Below are 24,049 nucleotides of genomic sequence, written 5' to 3' on the forward strand. Positions count from 1 at the left end.
AGAAATATTTGAAGACGAGTGCGCTCATTTCTTGAGTGCACTTGTATTCATATATTTTCTTACGCTGTTCACTGCCGTGGTAAAAAAGAAGATTCAAACGTATTACAAATTAACTAAACCATTTTGTAGTTCAAGTTTCGCAAGCGGTTTCTTCGTACACAGTTGACATCAAAATCAAATGAAGGGGCTAACTGTTTTTTCCTTCCCATCAAAATCTTTCGATGCTTTAAGCTTATCAATCACCCTGCCAGCCTCGCCAAAAGTTACTTCCCTGCCCTAAGTATGTTACGGAAATCCATCAGAACAAAAGTTCCTAATACAGAAACTAGCATATTTTTCATGGGAAACTTTTAGAACCAAGTATATTGTTTTTTGACAGGTCTTAAGGTCACTCCCTACGTGTTTCGTGCCGCCCATTATCCTCTCCACAGTACCAAAATACCCACAACTGAGAACTGGGCCCCAATAGACCTTAATAAACCATTTGCTTATTTATTCTTAAATAAGAGACGCCTCGTTTTGTCGATGGATGTACCTAACCAATTTTAACGAGTCGAAATCTCAAGGGTTTTTCGGGTTGCATGACAAACCACCCACAGTTACTCTAATTTAGTTTGATTCTTCAACAGAGTGATAAATCTCTGAAACAAATTACGAAACCAACCGTGAAAAGACAGTGAAAGTTATTTCAAACTTTGAATAATCAACACAATTGATATTCTCATGTCAACATGAATTTTTTTTTCTTCGCAGAAAGTTTTGAACGCATAAAAGTAAATTACGGTCTGAGGCTAATCTGGGCGCGCTTCGCATATGTAATTTTTGGTATAGAGTGCGATTGACCCTTCCCAAACACAGAGGCTGGAATTAGAAAGTCATCACGATTATAAAAGGATCCTTCGTTCCAGCAACGTTTTGGTTCCCAGAGCAAAAACGACATTCGAATCAAAATGATTTTAGTCATCTAAGCAATAACACTTCAAACTTGTTCAAACTCTTACATTAAGGTAAAAAAAACTTAAAACGTTTTCACTCGGCCAAAGGTCCCATTGATATGGTCTTTTGAAAAAAAAAACTGTTCAGTTCTGGCTGGTTTTTTTCCAATCCGCGCGTGCATTTCTTTGTATACTCCCTGTCGTCCGCCATTTTGTCGAGTATGTAACCTGGCCTGGCCGTCAGATGTCAACAGGTTAACAGATGTCAAATTTTGTCTAAGTTGTCTCGGGGGGGCGTGAGAGGGGTAGAGTTGTCTAGTGTACTCGAGACCATATAAATGGGGCCTAAAACACAACTGTAATACAATTAAAAAAAAAGTATCTTTATTTCAGTTTATTTTTCTAAATTTCCTATCAAGATTGAGAATTAATGGTTTTATTTTTAGTCCCCGTCATTAGAGAGGGTCTGTTGCTAGAATTTTCTTAGACCTCAGATATGGTAACTAACTCAAGCGGAGAAAGATTCCCAAGCCACAAACACTTACAGGTTCTTAAATTTATATTCCCACGGATGTTTTTTAGGTAGTTGATCAGAGGACAAGTTCTTTATGTTGTTGTTGTTCAGGAAACTGCAATGGTGAGAAGGAAACCGTAAAAGTTAAAAAACAAATGGGTTAATCTCATTTACTTTGTACTGTTATTGCAAAGTTGAAGATAACAAGACTTGTAACAAGATCAGACATGTTACTGACCACTTTACTGAATAAGAGTTATAAGTGCTAGTGATGAGATGAGGCAGGTATTGAGGAGTAGACGATTAGAAGGCAGACTGTTTGACTTTTCTCCTGGCAGACAGAGTCAATATGAAATCTACGCAAAATTAACAGAGGAGGTTTTAGCCAGCAAAGTAAGAAACGAAGAAAGGAGAAAGAAGTTCCCTATAAACCTTTTGGCAATCCTTTCTTTCTGGACGTTAAAATTGTCGATCATGTCAACAGAAGAATTCCTTAACATAGGAGTTTTGATTATTATTATTTTTTATTGAATATCTGATGCAGACAATACCATCTGCGCGTCTAAATTCACTTTACTTCTTTCATCATTTCTACCATGTTCACTTCTGTTTTTAAATTGCTCTTTTGTCTTCTTAATTATTTGCCACTTTATATCCCGTATGCAACCAGGAATTTTGTGTACAGATTGCTAGTCAGGTAGAAGGACAGGTTACTGCGAGAAAAATTTTATGTTAACTAGAATAGTTTGCGTTAAAAAAAATAATTTCGTCCGTGATAGGTATCCAGAAATATTATAACATAGCTAGTAAATTTATAACATGGCTAGTAAATTTGTCTAATCAAATTCAATTGCGTGAGCGTGCTTCATATTCCTATTGTGCATGATCAAGACGTCAGCAAAAAGATCCCTCGGGAAAAAAAAAATTTTCCATCGGGTTGAAAATGCTATAAAACAATTGGTTCCTACGTTAGCTGTGCGTTCATCAAGTTATGAAGTACTTGGGAAGTTTGGAGAGCACTCAAGAAGCTAGAGTTGCTCTCGGCTACGCCTCGAGCAACTCTTACGCATCTTTCGTGCTCTCCAAACTTCCCGCGTGCTTCATATCTCGATGAACGCACGCTGACGTATGAACCAATTGTAAAATTTGGTGTGGCTTAGATAAGAGTGCCAAGTGTTTTGAAATCTTGGCGATTCAACTGAGAAACGATCGCCATTCAGGCATCCATCGGCTGTAAGACGACAAAATTAATTCGAGTAGAACGGATCAACCCCACAAAATCATTAAGCGTGTCTGATCTCTCTATAAAAGGTAAAATGGAGGTTTTGGGTCTTTTTCTATCATTTTTGTCTCATCAGTATACTCAAGTGGCTACATATTATACTTTTAGTTTGTTGTTTTTGTTGTTGTTGTATCTTACTTGCGACGTTTTAAAAACAAATGTTAAAAAAGAAATTGATCTAGATGTCGGTGAAGATTAAAAATCTAAACCTCAATTAATATCGATTTTAGCAAGAGATTATGATTATAATCTCTTGATTTTAGCCAATCATACCCTTCCGTTTGGCTATATACAGTCCTTCTGACACTTGGCCATATATGATAAACAGTTATTTTCACAAACATCATTTCACAAGATTCAGTCAAGGAGAGTAAAAGAAACAGTAGCCCTATATCAGTTGTAGCAAAAGTGCTCCACAGCTACTTACAGTTCTTCAAGCTGATAAATTTCATAGAAAGCTTTTGGGGGCAGCTGTTCCAGTTCATTATAGGACAAGTCACTAAAAAAGAGAAAATGAGGTAAACCCAGTGACGAGAAATCAGTGATATGTGTCTCGAAGCCTGAAATCAACGTTGGCAAATAAATATTCTTGGGCAGAAGAAACTTTGAAGTCGAATTTCAACATGCAACAACACCCAACCCACTAGATCTTGTAATGCTGATAAACAACAAAGCCTGAGCAGCAAAGCTCTCTTGATAGAAACCATGTAGCCTTCCTATCAATGCAAAATTATTTCGAAAATATTCATAGAGAAGAAGTCAATCTTCAAGACCAATGAGCGAGCTTGTTATGAAGTTTACCTAGGCGTGGTCCTAAATTGATACAAAGAGCTAACATGACTAAATACTACCCAACGTAACACATGTTTTCTGCAGGCTAATTTCTTTGACTGACTTAATTATTATTGCCCCCAAAGCAGCAAAAAACGACCCGTTATTGCATTTGTTCACAATAACAGCAATGTTTATCGAAAGGAGAAGAATAGGTAAGTATGGTGGCATGTCGAAATGAAAGAACTGATCAAGCTAGCGCCCTTTCATTTCCGTTGGTATCCACTCGCTTCTTGTGACTGAAACAAAGGGTACAACAGGAATTGAAAGGAACATTGGTTAGAGCTGAAACTCTACATCTTTGACCAATTTTGTGTGTGACTTACTGAAATCAGGAAAATCCTACTCCAGACTTTAAAGGTATTTGTTACTGGAATTTTGCAGCTGATTCCAGCCCCACTAATAAAGAGGATGGGATTAATGACAGCTAGAAGAATTTCACTGATGTGAACATACACTTAGCCTTAATGCCTAAGTTCAACTTTGAAAAGAACTTAGATCATAAAATTTATTTACAACTGCGGGAACCAAGCTGGCCACGAAAAGTAAAACGCAAGAAAGTGATGCTCAATAACTAAGGAACAAAATAATGTCAAATAATTAAATTTGACAGGAGTAGATGCGTTACAATCATTTCTAACGAAGAAATCAAGTGTGCTGCATGTAAAAGACGCCATGACTACGAGATAAGTTACAATTGAGCCATATCGCTGATGTGTTATCTAATGACACAAGTTTATTCAAAATAATAATTAAAAAAAACAGAGTAATAATGCAAGAAAAAAGTTGCAATTTGTTACGACAAGAAAACAAGAAAAAAAAAAGAGGAAAGAAACAAGCCTAGTTGAATGACTTATGGTGATTGCACTATTTTCAATCATCCCACTTTCCCCACCGTTTTTCAAGGTTTTCTTTGCATCAATTTTCAACATATTATCGCCACACATGATGTATCACATGTTTGAAAGGGAGTAGGTGAGCACAGGTAGCCACACTTCACTATGACTCGTCGCAAAAGTAACTTCTTTCCTTCACAAAAATATGAATGAGTCCCTTCATCAAAAACGTTGCCGAAATCCTCGTACTGTTATTATAGTCCAACAGTCCATTATTTTATTTTAGATTGAACTATATACAAGTCTATTTTTTATGGCATAAGCTTTCCAGCCTCTCCCAGCTTGAAATGTCATTCAACACACGTGGTACTGCGCACTTTATCATCCGTTCACTCCTGCAACTCTGGATTGCCTACAAGTCGAAGTAGCTTAGTTGTATAAAGTTAGAACAATGTTATACATTTTGGGAATATTATATTTGGTCCGAATATTGCCGCTTGAATTACAAACCAAAGTCAACGGCAACCTACACTCTAGCTTAGCGAAGGTTCTCCTTGAACATTTTTTCAAAGAAATAAACTTTTGATGGCTGCACCACATGTCACATTGGATGTAATGATATATTCTGAAGACATTTCGTTGTCAAAGTGGTTTGTAGGAATTACCTAGTAATCAAATACAGTATGATGTAATAAAGTATCTTTCAGCCGACACTGGGCAGTTTTTTACGCCTTAACCCACGAATCTCAGCTGAGGCACCGTTGCACATTACTTACATAAAGTCGCTCTCTAATTCGAATACTAAAGCACACTCTTCAAAACCTCGTAATCTCTGGTACAAAACTCATGTAAGAAACACCGTTCAGTCCTTCTCTTACAATGATTTAGGTTGTGTTTCTATTACCCAATCTAAATCCTGATTTTCCGATCCACATAAAATTTTGTGCTTCAAGGACAAAACAAGTTTAAGACTACAATCAGGACGATCTCCCTCCGAACTTGGATCGCGCGGGTCGGTAGATCACTTTTGATCCCGATTACGTGGTGGAAACCATAGCGATTAACATGGCGGTTCAAAAAATGAAAAGTGAGCCATTTTCATTTTCAAGTCAGCCCAGGTTCTTGAACACTGCTGCACTCCTCCAGAAATCTTTAAGATTATGGAAGTTGAACTTGAATGTTGAGAATAAAACAAAGAAGTTGAAAATTCTCCTAGTTAAGACGGTAAACAGCATTTAATTTTTTCATACAGCGTAAGCATCCGCCCGAATTTGCAACATTTGTGTGAGTTTTCCAAAGCTTCTCAAGCATTATAAAAATGAGCAAGTCATCCATTTTTCATGATGTTTTTCCTTGTTTCTCTATTTTCGTTAACAAGTTCTTCCAGCAAGGAGTAAAAGGCTGAGGGTAATCTACAGAAACCGCCATCATGTTTTACTCTTGGTATTTAAAAGATCCAGCCTGTTTGCCGCATGGATCGATCTCTTTTCAGATTTTTGTTCCGACTGGCAAAAAAATCCAAACAATCCTGATAGTCTAAATCCAAATATGCTGCACATTGTTGATTGCCGACCTTATGACAGCCTAGGTGACGTGCCAGGTTATTCCGAATGTGTGTTGGGGCGGATTCCGGTGACCCCCTTTGAAAATAAGGATTTTCTGCCGATTTAGAGTTGCTACTGTCTGACATTTCTTCCAAAGACCTGAAGTAATTTTGATATTTGTAATTTTGTTTTAGAAAACCTTCAAATGTCTGCCTAGATTTGGAATACGTGGTTAGTCTTTACGCGAATTCCCTTGCGGAATCAAAAAACGTAGTTGTGGTGGTAACCAGCCATTAACAATAATCATTTCCCTCTGTGCAGCTCTGTGTTCCACTGTGCCAAAGTCCTCTTAATCCCCAACTTGAAGTTCATTCCAGATTTCTAAATGTTGTCTCTTAAGGCCAGGATGCTAATGCCCCGAGGCTTCTATTGTCAGTTTGATTACATTGTGTCATTCAAAGCGTTAGAAAGGAATATCATGAAAACAAAAAGGCTTGAGGTTTTTAACAAAAACAAACAAACGTAAAGAGCCAAAAGGGGGAGCAACGCCACCAGAGAACAAGCCGTAAGCACACCACGTTGGTCGGTTTTGGGCCAGGACGATGTTAGGGACGAACAGAGTCCATAGCCAACAGTGTTAGCCTTGACGAAAAGTTTCCACTTGTTTATGCCACTTCTGTGGATGGTAGTATTTTGGATGACTTGAGCAAAGCGAAAATATATCGCCTGGTATCAATGGAAAGTTTCTGAGGAGAAATTACATATGCATGCCCGTGCAACATGTGCTTCAGGTAAGCTCGTTGAAATTTTCGCACAACATGACAATGAGGAAGCTAACCACTTGAGATTACTAATTTATCGTGCAGGTGAATTCGAAGAGCAAAGTGGTTGTTCAAACAAAATCGTTCCAATCAATGCCTTATAAGACTTGTCATCTCAGACGGGAATGCTAACGAACTTACCAGAGAGTTATTTGCAAAATCTGTGGCTTGTTCACCATGAACAAAGAGAGTTTGACTGAGGAGCAGTGTGAAAAATGGTTCCAGATTCGTTGGTGTTAAGGGTATTACAAAGGCTCGTGCCCAAGTTTGGCTTGGAGATTTAATGTGCCAAATAGTGGTGATGATGAAAAATGAGTGATTGTCATTTCATCTAGCACTCATGGATGAATTTTGTTGGGAACCTAAAGGCTCGTAATGCAGTTTAGAGCATTTAGGATGCCAGTAACACTTGCCACCATTATGAAAATTTACAAAAACACTGACCAAGAATGTCACCAAAAAAGATTTCCTGTGAGGGTGTTACATCTGAAGCTGGAGCTTTTAATGAACAGAAGACCAAGAGAAAGAAAAAGGCAAAGTAGACCAAGAAAATACTTTGTGTAATATGCATACATTGAAAGACAATATTTATTTGTTAATCCTTTGCCTTGTAACTATGGGCAAGGTGAGCCAAACTTACATATTCTGCAAGTGTCTCTATAGTAATTTGATATCGTCTTTTCAATCCTTAAGTATCTTTTAAGAATGCTGTGTTGGAGGACTTAAAGGAAGGAGTGCACTCAATGAGTAGTCGCTGTGGTTCCTCCTCCTTTGGGTTTCTTCCATAAACCTGTTTGGTCTCTGAAGCATAACTGTTTTAGGTACATGTACCATGTTAATGATGGCTGTGTTGAAGGTTTCCCTAATATCCTTTCTTCTGTTGATGTGCATCAAATATTGCTGGTGATCTCCATTCTGATTCACAGACATTTATTCAATGTCATTACCTTATGACTATCATTAATATTACTTTCTGTTTGTAAAAGGAGAAGAGAAAATGTTTTGGATCATACCATGATGACTTGAGTATTTTATCAGTCCCATCTGTTGACTAAAGCAAGAAAGCAAGCTTGGGAGAAAAAGTTGCCATTCTGGATCAGTGTAGGTAGCTGAGCTAAAAGCATGATAATTAAGCTGCTACATGAAATACCTTTAGATCAGTCTTTTGGTCAGCTGGTGGTTTATATGCTTTCTCTCAGGTTAGAAGTACATATTACTGTCTTTGTAAAGTGCATGCAGAGAATACACTTTTTCCAAAATTTGTGAATTTAGGATGTTGCACATGCATTCTTCCAATGATGATCTTACTGCCTGATAATAAAAGTTCGGTTTCTTCCGCAACAAAATTTAGTATTGTTGGTAGACCATCAAAATGACTGCCACCTACATGCATCGCTAAAGGCATTCAATTTCAAAGTTTTCTTTGACTTGTGGACTTGGTATTGTATGCTGGGAGCTAAATTTAGCCAATGTAAATAAACTAACTGATGTAATGACTGACTATGACTTATGTTGCATTTTGTTGAATTGTGTTAATAGCTGAATGGTTAATTTGCATCTTGCCTCTAAGTCAGCATGTGTGTCAATTCCCTTTTATCCATACAGTAAACCAAACAACACTACTAATTGTTATATTTACAGTTTTTTGGCAGCATTGTCCTGGCAATTATGGAAAAAAATCAAGGTAAATTATGCAAGCCATTGTTTTTTCCCTTTAAAATCTAAAATAAATCTAATCATACATGAGTTAGAGGGCATGTTTTATATTGCTAACAATTAATGTAACAAAAAGGCAGAAAGCTTCTTTTTTGTAAAAATAATTGTATTCCATTTTTTTTTCTGGCAGAGAATGTGCTTAATTCCTGTCATGAAGGATTTGATGAAATGGAGTAAAGTGACTGACAGGTTGTGATTTATTGATAAGCAATCCAAGACTGGGGTAAAAATATTGCTCACAGCTGATATTCAACTTTCAAGCATACTATCTTTAGTTAATGGCTTCTTTGTAATTCAATTCAAAATAAGAAAGTGTCCAATGCAATAAGTTGTTGGAATAAGAAACACAATGGCTGTCTTTACTCATTGGAAATTATGGTGGAGGCTTACATTTTGTATCTTAATATCAGTCTAAATAAAAAATAATGGTATTAAAGATGTTTTCACCCTAAGCAAATCCAAATAGAAACTTATTCAAATTTTGCACCAAACTATGAATTACTTTTTTTTAAATTTAGTTCAAATACATAATTATATATATATTCTTCTCTTTGTTTAAGTTAAAAAATCAGAAAAAATTTGAGTCAGTTAGTTTGAGAATTAGTGCTAAGTTTGAACTTGTTATTACTTTTGTATGCTGTATGTATATGTTCAGCAGGAAGTTACAATCAAACCAATATATGTTTCTCTTGATCATTTAATAGGTCTTTTATTAATGAATTATATAATGATATTGACTTTAATGAGGCTGCAATTGGTAATTTTGTCCAACAGATGGTTACAAAGTTTAATGAGTGATATCAGTAAGCTGAAATATGCCCAGGGTATCTCAGTTCACTTCCTTTTGAGCTTCAGTCTCAAATCAACAACTTGCATCTACCTCAAAAGTTACTGGTGCATGTATGCATACCATTACCTCTCCAAACACAATAAGGATTTGAAGAAACAGAATTCTATTCCCCTTATGCATCTGGTGTTATTTAATAATCCTTTATAAATCATTGTGGCCTTTTTGTTCTGGGAACTGAGGCATCCTCATGAACATTATTGTGAATTCAACAAGAGTTTGATTTATGTGTAGTTGAAACCTTTATTGTGAAACCAGCTCAATTGTATGCTGTTATTTGCTATGGAAAATGAATGATTAATAAAGAGTTAATCAATTTCATTGACCAGCAACAGTCTTAGTAGCCATTGATTCCTTTTATCATTTGTAATTGGTCACTTCCTTTCATTTGTTTGTGCTGTTCTCAAAAGGTATTTCATAAATTAGGCTTTCCTCAAAGTGCCAGGGTGTAGCAGTCAAATAATGGAACAAAATTCTTAATCTAATCAACAAAAATCATGAACATGAGCACAGTGTTAAAATGCACAATGCTTTCTTTCCTTTTGTTGACTCATTTACTCCCTGAGTGATTGATATGTGACTTCTCCATACAATTTCAAACTGTTCACAGAAGCTCACAAGAAATGAAAATGCAACAGATGATAATTCCCAGCAGGAATACTGATATACCACCAAAATCAATGAATTAAAATGTGGTGTGGAGGTTATTTAAAAGTGTACATCATTATTAGTTTGTGAATGGGTTAACTAGGGGGTTCAGTTGTGATGAGACATAGATAGGAAAGAAAATACAGTATCACAATAATTTGCTTTGATGATCACTGCTGGGGTGTGTGTTAATCCATTCAAAATGTACATGTATGTACCCTGTCAAGAAAGGCTCTCTTGACTCTGTACATATGTGTGGCTCCCAGAAGCCTCCACAGCTGTTCGTGGGTGATGTACATGGAATCCGTGAACAGATTGAAAAGATTGGTGTTGAGGTAGACACCATTTTAAAAGAAAAACTTTTGACCCTTCTCTTCATCGTCTGTTAAAGGATTACAACATTGTGACAGCTGGGCTGTCACAATACCTCTCATTGAAACCGTTGGAAATTAGGGTAATTTGCTACATTATCAACTGAGTTGATAACATAAATTAGCCACCAGAAAGAGTTTCAAAGCTGACGTTTCGTGAAAATTTAAAGGCATTGTAAATGAATAGCTAACAAGTGCGTAAAATTTTTAGAATTTCAGTAAGTATTAAATATATGTAATAACCTCTTGTTTTGAGATGAATTGAGTTAATAGACATATCGAGAAATTACCTTTCTTGGTATATGGATTGGTGAGTTTTATTAGCAAATATTTCGGTCACGACATTTAGCTAAAGAATGATTTATAAATTCTCTTCTCTCTCTATTCTCTCCCTCTCCTTCTCTTTCTCCCAGTTTTAAATAAATGGAAAACGCGATTCCACTAAGCCTCTACAACATTTATTCTTTAATATTGACGGAAACAATGAAAAAGCAATGTACCCCAGAGATTACTCTATTTTTTTTTGGCTACGTTAGTCGCACAGCGTGGCAAGTATCTACTTGAAGGTACATGGCCCAAAAATTGTAAATCTTGCGATTGAAGCAGACTGCAAAAGGTCCTTTTACTTTGGACAATTGCCTGACAACACCGCGGCAATCTGAAATATTTTTGGTTCTTCCGCATGGCGAGTTTTGAATTAAATCCTGTTTTAAGGCATGAAGTAAACTTGATCTGAACTTCGAGATCCTTTTTGGAAGGTGCGAATCTGAATTTGCCCCTAAATTTCTTCCTTAATAGTTTCGGACATTCTTTTCCTTGGGAAAACTTTGCGCTTTGTAATAGGAACTTCTTTCAACTTGTTTTGCTACATATTATGTTTGAACGCAGTTGTTTTCAAAAATGTCATTCGTAGCAAATGCCCAACTTTCGTAGCAAATACTCGTTTTGGTTTTCACTCAAGAAACGTAATTTTGCCTAAATACCTTTAACTGATGCGGAGTTTTAACAGAGCGCCCCAACAATTGTTATTTTCCTCTTTCGCAATGTTGCATTTTTGTCTATTTCACAAATACCCTCTCTCCGTATTTGCTACAGTAGCAAATACCCACCCATAGGAGCAAATACCCACCCTCCGAATTTGCTACCGTAGCAAATGTTGACCTACGTATTAGCTACTGTAGCAAATACTAACCTACGTAGCAAATACTTACCAGTGGGTATTTGCTACGGTAGCAAATACCCACTTATCATAGCAAATACCCACATCAATCCAACTCCCTCTCTCTCTCTCTCTCTCTCTCTCTCTACTTTCCTATAAAAATTATGTGTTATAAACTCTACTTTCCTTTAAAAATTATGTGTTATAAAACGGGTTGACACGCAGCCTGAGCAAAGCTTCTCAAAAAGCAACTTAGACAGCAAAATCGTGAGGTACTTGTTCACAATTAGAATCGATCAAATTTACTACCTGAGTTCTCCAAAACAATTTGCTCGTTGTAAAACGCGTTTTTTTTCTAGTCTCTAGACCTACTACTGAGTTAACCTTCGTTAAGTCTGCAATTAATTTACATTTGGACATTTCTGTAACAAATTGCAAAACAGAAACCGAAGGAATTCAACGGCATGAGTAAACGCAACATTAAATTCCCTTGTGTCTGATTGAATATAGTGTCTCGTTTGAGTTCAACTTTGTACACGCCATTGCAGCAAACAAACGAACAGACTCTCACAACTTCAAACACATATTTGAATTTACCTATAATGACCTTCTTTGCCATTTAAAATTGAACAGAGGTAAATCTTCTTGGGTTAATCGCCGTAAAATCACTAAATGTTCTTGAAGAAAACATCGTCTAGATAGTCATGTTTCAAAGATTGCTTGAAAGCCTTTTAAATTGCTTTTTATCTCTACTCGCAAAATAAAAGGTTTCAGTGAAGCCTCTCTCTTTAATTTACATCACCTCTATCTTCTATACTATCCACTCACTGAAACATTTTTCAGTTAATGAAGGATCTTAATTACAGCCCTAAATCATTCGAGCTCTTTTATTAAGCATTTGGTTAAGTGTTTGAAAAAAACAAAAATTCTCTTCGCCAGCTTAGGTTGGTCCGTATCATATATATTAAATCAATTAACGACTATTTTTAAAAAAAATCTTGTGACGAGTTTTCCGAGTAAACTAGACGAATTTCCGAGTCACGTAATGATAAATGCGCTCGAAACCAAATTTATTACCCATAGCTTATAGAAGGCATCCATTGCACAAAATAAATTGAGAACATTTAAATAACCAAATTGCATACTCGTAATATAATCGTATGCTGAAGAAGTGAGAATACTTTGAAAGGTTTCCGAGCCTTCTTTTTTCACGTACTGTGTTTTTCATCAACACCATTAGTTTCTTTAAAGTGTAACCTCGGGTGAGCAGTTTTGACAAGATTTTCATGTCGTAACTGAGTCCTGATAACGACTCCTCCAGTTGGCTAAAAAACTACTGAAATCATAAGATAAGGTGGCAGAAAGTCTTGGTTCACTTTTACTTACCTGGTTGCCTAAACTTTGCTTTCCCTACCCATCCTCGGCGCAAGGTTGAGTTTGATTTTGAGGCCAGCTTCTAGTCCTCGTTTGGCGGGTGGTGTGGTTTGTGGAGAGGGGAGGAGAGGGGGGAAGGGTGAGTACAACTAGGTGTTTTCTTGCCCGTCACGAACTTTGTTTTCTCCACCGGTTGTATATATTTCATTTGCAAGTTATGGCAGGAGACTGTTTCATTCCCTCCCCTAAATGAATGTTACAACAGTAATAAAGATGTGTGTTGGTTGGTGCTTACAGTTTGATGAGGTGGTAATTCACGTCGAAAACTCCCGGGGTTAAGTTCTTTAACTGATTATTGGACAAGTCCCTGTCAACAAGACATCATTACAGTTAGATTTGCACCGTTAGATGATAGTTAGAACTACGTAAGACTCTTAACGGGAGGAAGTCTTATTTTATTGCGTTTTAAGCACCTCCCTCGAATAAGCCCCGCTCCCTTTCCCTCCCCCAGCCCCAAATCCTTAACCTTCACTTTCTTAGATAGGAAGAAGACCTGTTTCTTTGCCTCTTCATCTACAACTTTTAAGCTTCGCCTACAGCCGAAGCAGTACAAATTAATAGGTTTTAATAAGCGTCCCTTGATTAAGCGCCCTCCTTCCAATAGGCACTACTCCTTTCAGCTGCGCCCGGGCAATTGTTCGAGAAAATGAGTTGAATAAGTTTGACGAAAGGTTTTTTCTTAAAAATCAAGTGAGACTCCTGATGCAAATGGTCAAGATAAAACTCTTTGATACAAATATTACATTCACAGATTATCCACTGAATTTGTGGAACGACACAGATTTTTATGTCGTCGTGCAGGATGTTGACCAGCCGGCTTTCGCTCAAATCTTGTCCCCCTCTCCCCTCTCCCCTCTCCCCTCTCCCCTCTCCCCTCTCCCCTCTCCCCTCTCCCCTCTCCCCTCACCCACGACTATTTTACATACTGTAGCTGCGCAGACGGTAAAAATAAAGCAATTAATAATATCCTAAGCTTACCAAAGACTGAATTGTGAATATTTGGATAATCTGAAACTTTTCAAACATTGTTCTACTGATCTATGTGTACTCCCTTGTATGTTTATCTATAAATAACTATATCCAACGTGAAAAACTAATTCTGATTATTCCTACTGAGTTTACTATATCACCATAAATTACTCAAGCAAGCTCACCATTATAGGGAAACATGTACAAGCAATCTGCGTCGGTAAGCATATCAAACTCATGGGGTACAAATAGTCTTAACATGAATGTGGTGACCACGCCCATTTCAACACCCCACTCAAATCGAGTGTAATTTTCGAATGTTTTACCATCGTGCGGATTCTCTACGCAAAAAGCACTCAATGTACCTCTGAATTATTAAACTATAATATTGTGGCTTTCTATTTCGCTAATTTTCTAACTTGAAGGTAAAGTTTTTCCCTCGTCATTTTTACCTTTTCTCCGAGCGGTTGCGTGAAATTAACAAGGCGTTTTTGATCAAAACACGACCGAGCGAAGGGTCTTGGGCGATATCTCTTTTACGCAGGCGCAAATTAAAAATGTACTGCCAGAATCAAAGAGAGGAACAAATCTCCTTTGTTTTGATATGTAAAGTGTCGAACAAAAAGCAGATTTACCCTCGTCAAATGGCGTTTCAAAACAGTTGTATCTTCTTCCTTTTGATTTTTTCCTGTTTTGTAAGCGTGAAAGCAGTAGGAGAGGGATCGGAAAACTCAGAAAGCGCTTCGGGAATTAATCTGCTATCGTTTATTTACGAGATAAACAAGTAAGATTTGTGAAGTTCGTTGAATTATGAAGTCTAAATAAATGCCTTTTTTAAGCTTGTTTGCTGGATTTTTCGTAAACTTCCCTTATTAATTTTTCGTTTCAGCTTACTAATCTATACTATTTCAAAGCAATGTAAAGACGAAGACGGAGAACCGTGAGTCATTCCTTTCAACAATCGTAAACAAAGTGTTTGAGCAATCAGATGTACGAGGTGTAATAATCAATAGCGGCATATCAGAAGTCTTCAGAAAGAAAGTATTCTGTCTTCAGAAAGCTGTCAAGAAAGCTAGTAATTGTGGCGGAAGGTAACTAAATGCACTTCTTAGCAAGTTGGAAACGGGCCCTCGGTATCGATTTAATATCATATCGATCTCAATATCATACAGTTTTGTATCTTTCTTCCGTGGATTCGCCTTTCTAACGAGGGTGTATGTTGAGTATTCATTGCAAAATCGCTTTGTTTTTTTAATTTCCCTCTTTGGCCTGTCCGGCATTTTGAAAATTCGTAACGGAGAGCATGTGCATTACGTGGGGTTAGTGGTTGCGTACACCTGGAACCGAGAAAAACAAATGTTCGTCGCACTGGGGAAAGAGTTTGATATGCTTTTGTTCTCCGGGATGAAAAGTATCCGGTTTTTCGGCATTTTGCTTTGTAAACTTAACTTCGACTTTTTGCATGATAATGAAAATAAAAACAGCGATATCAGTGATGAAAAGTCTCCAAAAAAGTAAGGAGAAAAAAGGTTTCTCGACCACACTGAAGAACAAAAAACCAACTTTTGGTTGGTATGAAGGCGAGAGCGACCCGGCATCAGTTCAACAAAAGAAATTGTGAAATTTTCATCAATAAAATACGATGGGACACAAATGTACATATCATAGAATACCAAATATACAGAGAAACTCTGATGATTTCCATCTTCCTTTATTTCATCTAAAAAATCATTGCCAAAAATAAGATAGTTTCAGAAATTAACGCCCATTGTTTGTTCTCACAAAATGTGGAACGTCGACGTGTCAACAATACATTGTTGTGATATATACCAACGAGTTAAAAACCGATGATTTCAGAGCTCTGATGCTGATCGTTGTAAAACTAAAACCAAGCTGGAATATTCGATTTCAGTTTCCTTAGCGTGAAAAATGTGTCTCAGAAACAGGAAATAACATGAGATGATTGTGAAGAAAGCTGTTCTCTTCGGTGAATATGATGAGAGAAATATATGACAAAGAAAATGTTTTCGCAACTTTTGGAAAAAAATTGTGGTAGGGCGCGCGGAGGTAATTTGAACTATACGTGCTTGCCTGGAACTAAGTGTTTAGACTATCACATATACCACATCATGCTATGGACTCCTGAACAGGTCATATGAGTGAAATGTTCGTTATTTTTCTGGAAGGTTTATAGCCAGCTATGAAATTGCACGACAATGTTTACCACCGGCTCATGCCAGTGGTGAAATAGTAAGTCGAAGAGAGTTCCCCAAAGGTATATAATCAAGATTTTGTTCTTTACCTTTGGCTGCATCAAGTCTAGGTTTTTCAAAAGTATAAAATTTTTTCCTTTTGCGATGTGTCAGGGGCGAGGGCAAAGGGCAAGTTGGCTCATCATCCAAAAATTAATCAGCCTTAATAAGGACAACAAGTGCAGTGCGGGAAAAGAGCCGGCAGACTATGAACGGTTACAATGGACTATGAACCGAAGCGTTTTTTGTCGAAGTTCACTGCGCTAGCTGCAGAATTGCGAAAAAAAAAATGAGAGCGACAGCAAAATAATAATAAGAAAGAATCAAATTGCGATTGAAAAAGCAAAGAAACAAACAAAAAAAAAGGAAAGGTCAGTTTCAAAACTTAAAATGATCCTTTGTCTTCCATTTCTTCCCCGTTTTCCAAAGTTTTCTTTACATCAATCTTCAACAAATATACTGTCACGAATGATATACCAAATGTTTACAAAAGCAGAGGTTAGCACAGGAAGTTACACCCTATCTGACTCTTTGGGGAAATTACTCCGGATCAACTTAACATAAATATAGAACAATCCCTTTATCGATCAAAAGGTTCAATGATTAGCGGTACAATGATTTCTCGACGTGGGAGAAATCATTTTACCGCTATTTTGAAAAGCCCAACATTAGATCCATTTCTTTACTGACGATTGAACTAAACACAAATTATTTTTTTTAAGACACAAGCTCTCTGGCCTCTCTCAGCTTGTAAGGTCATTCAACACACGTGGTATGGTGTGCTTCACCACCCGTTTATTCCTTTACCGTGTAAGTTAGTTGTATAGTAGTGTAAGAAGCATGTTAAAGTTATGTTTAATTTGGTCCGATTACTACCGCTTGAATTACAAATCAAATTCGAAGTCAACCTACACACTGCAACTTAGCGAGGGAGCTCGAAGGTTCTCCTTTAACATATTGTCAACAAGCTAAACCTCTGATAGCTGCACCACATATCACGTTGGGTCTAATGATATATGCACAAGATATTTCGTTGTCAGACTGGTCTGTGGGAATTACCCAGTAATCGAATTTGATATAATGAAATATCCTTCTGCCGACACTGGGCTATTTTTAACGCCGTAATCCACTAATCTCAGTTTAAACGCTGCACACTACGTAGAGAAAGAGTCGCTCTGTAATTTGACTTCTGAAGCTCACACCTCAAAGCTTCGTGGTCTCCCGATGGTTCCTTGACCGGCCTGCCCTCCCCAATTATCTTCCTGGAAGTTTTGTTCGTGACATTCATCCTAATGAAACATTTGTAGATTTCCGGTTTATTGTGCGCCTCGAAATTTGAAATGTCTTTACACCAGTGTGTTGAAATGACTTGAAGATAAACTGCTGGTAATTAAGATAAGAAATCTCATTGGTTACGCCTAAATGAGATTAAAATATGACGCCTGAAAACCAGTCAGCCGCTCAAGGTTAAACTCTTGGGCTTAGTCCGTAGCCCTTACTTTTGGATTGCCTTACTCGTGAAGCTCCCGCGGCGCATCGACGTCATCCAAAAGCTTCCCGCGACGCGCTAACATCAATCTTTTTTTTCTTTTTTTTTTTTTCAACGAATTTTTTGACTCGCGTGACGGACTTCGCCATAAGGGAGTTAGCTCTGTATTCCAATGTAACGAAACCCTCAACATCCTAAAGTTCATTCCAGATTCCTGAATGTTCTCTTGAGGCCAGGATGCTAACGCTCTGATGCTTTTGTTGACAGTGTGAGTACAGTGTAAACGTTTAAGAATATATGAAAGTCATAAAATTATTACAGTACAATGTGTCGTTCAAAGCGATTTCTGTCGCAATTAGGGGAAAAAAAGTCAAATTTTAAGATAGGCATATCGTGGAAAGAAAAGAAAGCCTCAAGACTGATGACCAAAAGAAAAACAAACAAAAAGGGCGAGCAACGCCACAGAGAACAAACCGTAAACAGAGCACGTTGGTCGGTTTTGGGCTAAGATGATGTTGGGGACGAACTGATCCATTACCAACAGTGCTGGCTTTTAATGAAAAGTTTATACTTGTGTAGTTCATGCCACTTCTTTGGAAGGATGTTTATTGGATGAATTGGGCAAAGCGAAAAGATATTGCTTGGTATCAATGGAAAGTTTCTGAGGAGAAGTTACATGCATGCCCGTGCAACATGTGCCTCAGGTAAGCACGTTGAAACTTTCACACAACATTCTAATGAGCAAGCTAACCCCTCGAGATTTAAATGAGAAAATGATGGGTTATTTAATTTACCGTGCAGGTGAATTGGAAGTATCAAAGAGCACAGTGATTGGAATTAAATCGTGCCAACTGTAAATTACAAGGATAGAATGTAGCAGACAAAATCCAAGTAATCACATGCGTAGAATAGTGCGTAGTTTTAAACGAACTCGACAAGAATTTGACTACGATGTAAACAGACCAATGTTGTATACAAAATCAGTTAAAAGGAATCGCGTGCTGTCAGCTTAGTAGTGAATCGTATGATGTCAACCGTATGCCGGTTCGAACTGAAATAAAAGACGAAAATAGAAGCAAACGTAACTAAAGTATCGGAGTTAAAATAATACAAATGAAGGAACTATCGCCAACATTGCAATAACGACCGTAACATGGAAGTGTCAAATATAATCTTATATTGATTGTAAGGAAGGCTGGAAAACGATTAATAAGCTACATGGTGTTTAACTCAGACGATACCCCTATGTTAAATAAACCTTATATTGGAGATATGGGCCTAATCATAGTTAGTAGTACTACTAACTATGGCCTAATTAAGCACGATTCCGAGCAGACAGAAAAAAACTAATTGATTTAGTTACGTTATAGGCCATTTGATAGGTGATAAAGGGAGACTTAACTAAAACGAATAACTGAAACGAATAACAATAGAAAAAGCCTGAGAACTAAGCCTGAAAACAAGGAATCGGTTCTCGTAATTGGTTTGCACATGCACTTAATTTGACTCGATAGAATAGATGAGTAACAGTGTAGAGAGAAACTATGAGTTGAAGTTGACGCAGTAGAATCTACGCTTGAACTGAACTAACCGGGTAAAACCTCGTAAATATATCTAATCAAAGAACAGCAAGTCATGCCTAGCGGTAATGACTATTTCCTAACAGAAGTAGCAGCAGATTAATTAGTAAGGCCTCGTTTGAAAGTGACAATTACTTGATAATATCTATAGTATAGTAAGTTCCTGCGACACAAACTGAATAAACATCACGTTACAAAACTAACACTAACTAATGCCTTATGGGACTGATCATCTCAGCTTGGAATGCCAACAAACCTACCTGAATATTATTTACAAAATCTGTGGCTTATTTACTCTGAATAATGAGAGTTTGACCGTAAAACAGTGTGAAAAAGGGTTAGAGATTTTTCATGAATAGTTATGCACATGAAAATAGACACTTGTATCTTGACTACTGTTTAATTTAATCTCATAAATGATCCCTTATGTTACAAATAAATAGATAAAAGTCATGAATGTGAAAATAAAATGTCTATCTAAACATTTCCGGTGGTCAATAAATTAAAGGAAATACTTGTGACAATATTCATAGATGTAAAGGGTGTTACAAAGGCTCCTTCCCAAATATGGAGATTTAATGTGCAAAATGGCTGTGATGAGGAAAAATGAGTGATTGTCATTCCGTCAGGCACACAAGGATGAATTCTGTTAGGAACCTTAAGGCTCATAATGCAGTTTAGAGCATTTAAGATGCCTGTAACGCTTGCCACCAGAATGAAAATTTACAAAAACACTAACCAAGAATGTCACCAAAAAAGATTCCCTGCAAGGATGTTAAATCTAAAGCTGGCCAGGAGCTTTAATAAATAGAGGACCAAGAGTAAGAAAAAGGCAAAGTAGACCAAGAAAATAATTTGAATATATGCATATGTACTGGAGGAATTAGAGGAAGGAGTGCACTCAATGAGTAGTCACTGTGGTTCCTCCTCCTTAGGTTTCTTCTATAAACCTCTTCAGCCTTTGAAGCCAAACTGTTTTAGGTACCTGTACCATGTTGATGGCTGCATTGAATAAGGTTTTTCAAATATCCTCTTTTCTGTTAAAATGCATCGAATATGGCTGGTGATCTCCATTCTGATTCACAGATGTTTATTCAATGTCAACACCTTACAACTATTATTGATGTCACCTTCTTTAAGTAAAAGGAGAGGGGCAAAATGTTTTGTACCATGATGCTTTGAGTGTTTTATCAGTTCCTTCTGTTGACTAAAACAAGAAAGCAGGCTTGGGAGTTACCATTCTGGATCAGTGTAGGAAGCTGAGCTAAAAGCTTGTACATGAAAAATTGCCTATATCAGTCTTATGGTTAGCTAGCAGTTCATATGCTCTCTCTCAGGTGAGAAGTACAGATCACTGTCTTTGTAAAGCAGATAGAATACACTTTTTCCAATCAATTGGTAACAACAAGGGGGAAAATTTGTGAATTTATGATGTTGCGCATGCATTCTTCCTGTGATGATCTTGCTGCCTGGTAATAAAAGTTTGGTTTCTTCCCCAACAACGACAAGTATTGTTAAGACCATAAAAATGACTGCCACCTACATGCATCTTTATAAGCATTCAATTTCAAAGTTTTCTCTGACTCAATGTTGTGGACTTGGTATTGTTTGATGGGAGCTAAATTTAGCCAATGTAAATAAACTAGCTGATTAAATGACTGACTAAGACTTATGTTGCATTTTCATTAATTTGTGTGTGGCTGAGTGGTTAAGTTGCATCTTTCTTCCAAGCCAGCTCTTGAGTCATTTCCCTTTTATTCAATCAGTAAACCAGACAACACTAATTGTTATATTTGCAGTTTTTTGGCTGCATGTTATGGAAAAAAAATCAAAGTAAAAATCATGCAAACCACTGTTTTTACCTGTAAATCAAAAATAAATCTAATCATACATGATTCAGAGGGCATTTTTCATATTACTACATGTAACAAAATGATATAACAAAAAGGCAGAAAGCTTCTTGTTTCATAAAAACAATTGTATTCCAATAACTTTTATTTTTCACAGTGAATGTTCTTTATTCCTGTCATGAAGGATTTGATGAAATGGAGTAAAATGACTTACAGTTTGTGATTTATCAATAAGCAATCCGAGACTGGGGTAAAAATATTGCTCACAACTGATATTCAACTTTCACACATACTAACATTAGTTAATGGCTTCATTGTAACTCAGTTCAAAATAAGAAGGTGTCCAATGCAATAAGTTGTTGGAATAAGAAACACAATGGCTGTCTTTAGTCATTGGAAATGACAGTGGAGGCTTATATTTTGTATCTTAATATCAGTCTAAATGAAAAATAAGGCAATCCAAATAGAAACTTATTCAAATTTTGCATCAAACTATGAATTAATTTTTTTTGAATTTGGTTCAAATATATAATTATATTGGTTTTTTTTCTCTTTGTTAAAAGATCAGAAAAAATTTGAGTCTATTAGTTTGAGAATGAGTGCTAAGTTTGAACTTGTTATTATTTTTGTAAAATGCCATATGTATGTGTGTTCAGCAGGAAGTTACAATCAAACCAATATATGTTTCTCTTGATCATTTAATAGGGGTTTTTTTCCTTAATGGATAATATGATGATATTAATGTTAATGAGGGTGCATGGTACTTTTGTCCAACAGATGGTTACAAAGTTCAATGAGTGATTTCAGTAAACTAAAATATGCCCAGGGTATCTCAGTTCACTTCCTTTTGAGCTTCAGTCTCAAATCAACAACTTGCATCTACTTTTGTTACTTCAAAAGCTGCTGGTGCATTTATGCATACCTTTACCTTTTCAAAGACAATAAGGATTTGAATTAAGAGACAGAATTATATTCTCCTTATTCATCTGATGTTATTTAATAATCCTTTATAAATCATTGTGGCCTTTTTGTTCTAGGAACTGAGGCATCCTCATGAACATCATTGTGAATTCAAAAAGAGTTTGATTTATGTGTGGTTGAAACCTTTATCTTGACACCAGCTCAATTGTATGCTGTTATTTGCTATGGAAAATGAATGATTAATAAAGAGTTTATCAATCTCATTGACCAGCAACAGTCTTGGTAGCCATTGATTCCTTCTATCTTTTGTAACTGTTAACATGCTTTCATTTGTAAAGGCTTCATGATGGAATTGTTTGTGCTGTCCTTAATAGGTATTTAAAAGCAGGAATACTAATATACCACCAAAATTACTGAATGAAAAATGTGGTGAGAAGGTTATTTAACAGTGTACATCATTATTAGTTTGTGAATGTGTTAACCAGGGGGTTCAGTTGTGATGAGACATTGACAGGAAAGAAAGTACAGTATCACAATAATTTACTTTGATAATCACTGCTGAGGTGTGTGTGGGTGCTATTCCATTTAAAATGTACATTCATGTACCCAGTCAAGAGGTTCTTTTCCTGGGTGATGTATATGGAATCAGTGAACAGATTGAAAAGATTGGTGCAGACACCTCTCTTTATCGTCTGCTAAAGGATTACAACATTGTGACAGGTGGGCTGTCACAATGCCTCTCTTTGAGTCCGTTGGAAATTAAATAATTAAGTATTATCGGCTGAGTTGATAACGTAAATTATCCACCATAAAGAGTTTCAAAGCTGACGTTTCGTGAAAATTTTAACGGACTGTAAATGGATAGCTAACAAGTGCCTAAAATTTATAGAATTTCAATAAGTATTAAATATGTGATAACCTCTTGTTTTGAGATGAATTGATTTAATAAACATATCGAAAAAATTATCTTTCTTGGTATGTGGATCGGTGAGTTTGATAATAAATCACCTGTATGATGGTCGAGTTATAGCGAAGCTGCACGTTTTGTGCCAACATTTTACTAATTGATTGTATTCTCAGATGTATTGCGTCGCTAAGTTAACGTAAATAAATGCTGTTACGATGTAGGTGATTTCAAATAATTTCACTTTTTGTCTTCAAATAGTGAAACAACTTTCAAAGAGGTGTAATAATCTTAGTAGCAAGATTAAGGGCGGATCCAGAAGACAAAAAGCAACAGACATAACATTAGAGTGCACACAAAGCTAACGCGTTAGATCAAATGTCAATTTTTTTTCTCGGTGCTTGAGCGGGTGGTGTTCTACAAATCCTGCTATCTGATTGGTATTGAGAGTGGGCAGTATTCTCCCATCCGGCCCCCTCACAGTGGGCGGTATCCGATCCGTTACGTGTCGAGTCGCTTAGTGCGCCTAGCAATATTTGTTAGCAAATATTTCGGTCACGACATTTAGCCGATAAGTAATTTATAAATTCTCTTCCCTCTCTCTTCTCTCTCTCTCTCCCTCTTTAGATTCTCGAGTCAGTATTTGCTATTTGGTTTTTGCCTTCCAGTTTTAAATATTTTGAATAAATGGAATCTGAATTTGCCTCGTTGAATTCCTTCCTTAATGCTTTCGGCCATTTTTTTTTCCTCGGGGAAAACTTTGCGCTTTGTAATAGGAACTTCTTCCAACCTAAATGCTTTAAGAAATCAAATAGAATTGGTCGTCATTGTCATTGTTTAGCGAAGTTCATAAGTGCAAACCAAGCAAAAGAGTAAAAGCAAGCGTAAAAACAACTAACTAATGTAAATGCCGGATGAAAACACAAGGAATGGAAAGTTTTTTACTCTGTTGCGCTTGTGCTTTTGTTTGCGTCACGGTTGTTCACACGCAGTTCAGTGCTTCCGCTTCAATCGGTGCCACGTTCTATTGGCTAGATGTATTTTTTGTCTCCTATTTAAAAGCGCCCGTATATCTAAGGTTCCTTGGGCTTGCTTTACTAGAAGTATATTCCTTGTGCGTGCGGTTAGTGCGGTTTTTCTTGCACT

At 36.8% G+C, this 24,049-nt stretch overlaps 2 long non-coding RNA genes and 1 pseudogene across 6 annotated transcripts in view; all 3 read left to right on the forward strand.

Moving 5' to 3' along the window:
* LOC149050645 (uncharacterized) overlaps positions 1–24,049 on the forward strand; it is a 404,897-nt pseudogene that overhangs the window by 339,300 nt on the left and 41,548 nt on the right. The window lies entirely within an intron of this gene.
* LOC149050672 (uncharacterized) lies at positions 4,419–9,658 on the forward strand. Of its 4 annotated transcripts, XR_016184327.1 has the most exons (5): positions 4,431–6,733; positions 6,809–7,388; positions 7,750–7,962; positions 8,405–8,447; positions 8,610–9,658. It is a non-coding gene; the product is annotated as an uncharacterized LOC149050672 (long non-coding RNA). The 4 variants fall into 4 exon arrangements; XR_016184329.1 differs by having other exon boundaries at positions 4,419–6,733; positions 6,809–7,864; XR_016184326.1 differs by having other exon boundaries at positions 4,431–7,962.
* LOC149050673 (uncharacterized) lies at positions 17,050–22,262 on the forward strand. Its single transcript, XR_016184348.1, has 2 exons — positions 17,050–18,352; positions 22,116–22,262. It is a non-coding gene; the product is annotated as an uncharacterized LOC149050673 (long non-coding RNA).

The sequence above is a fragment of the Pocillopora damicornis genome, chromosome 2, assembly GCF_964200805.1.
Source record: "Pocillopora damicornis chromosome 2, jaPocDami1.2, whole genome shotgun sequence".
In the NCBI taxonomy this organism is placed as follows: Eukaryota; Metazoa; Cnidaria; class Anthozoa; order Scleractinia; family Pocilloporidae; genus Pocillopora; species Pocillopora damicornis.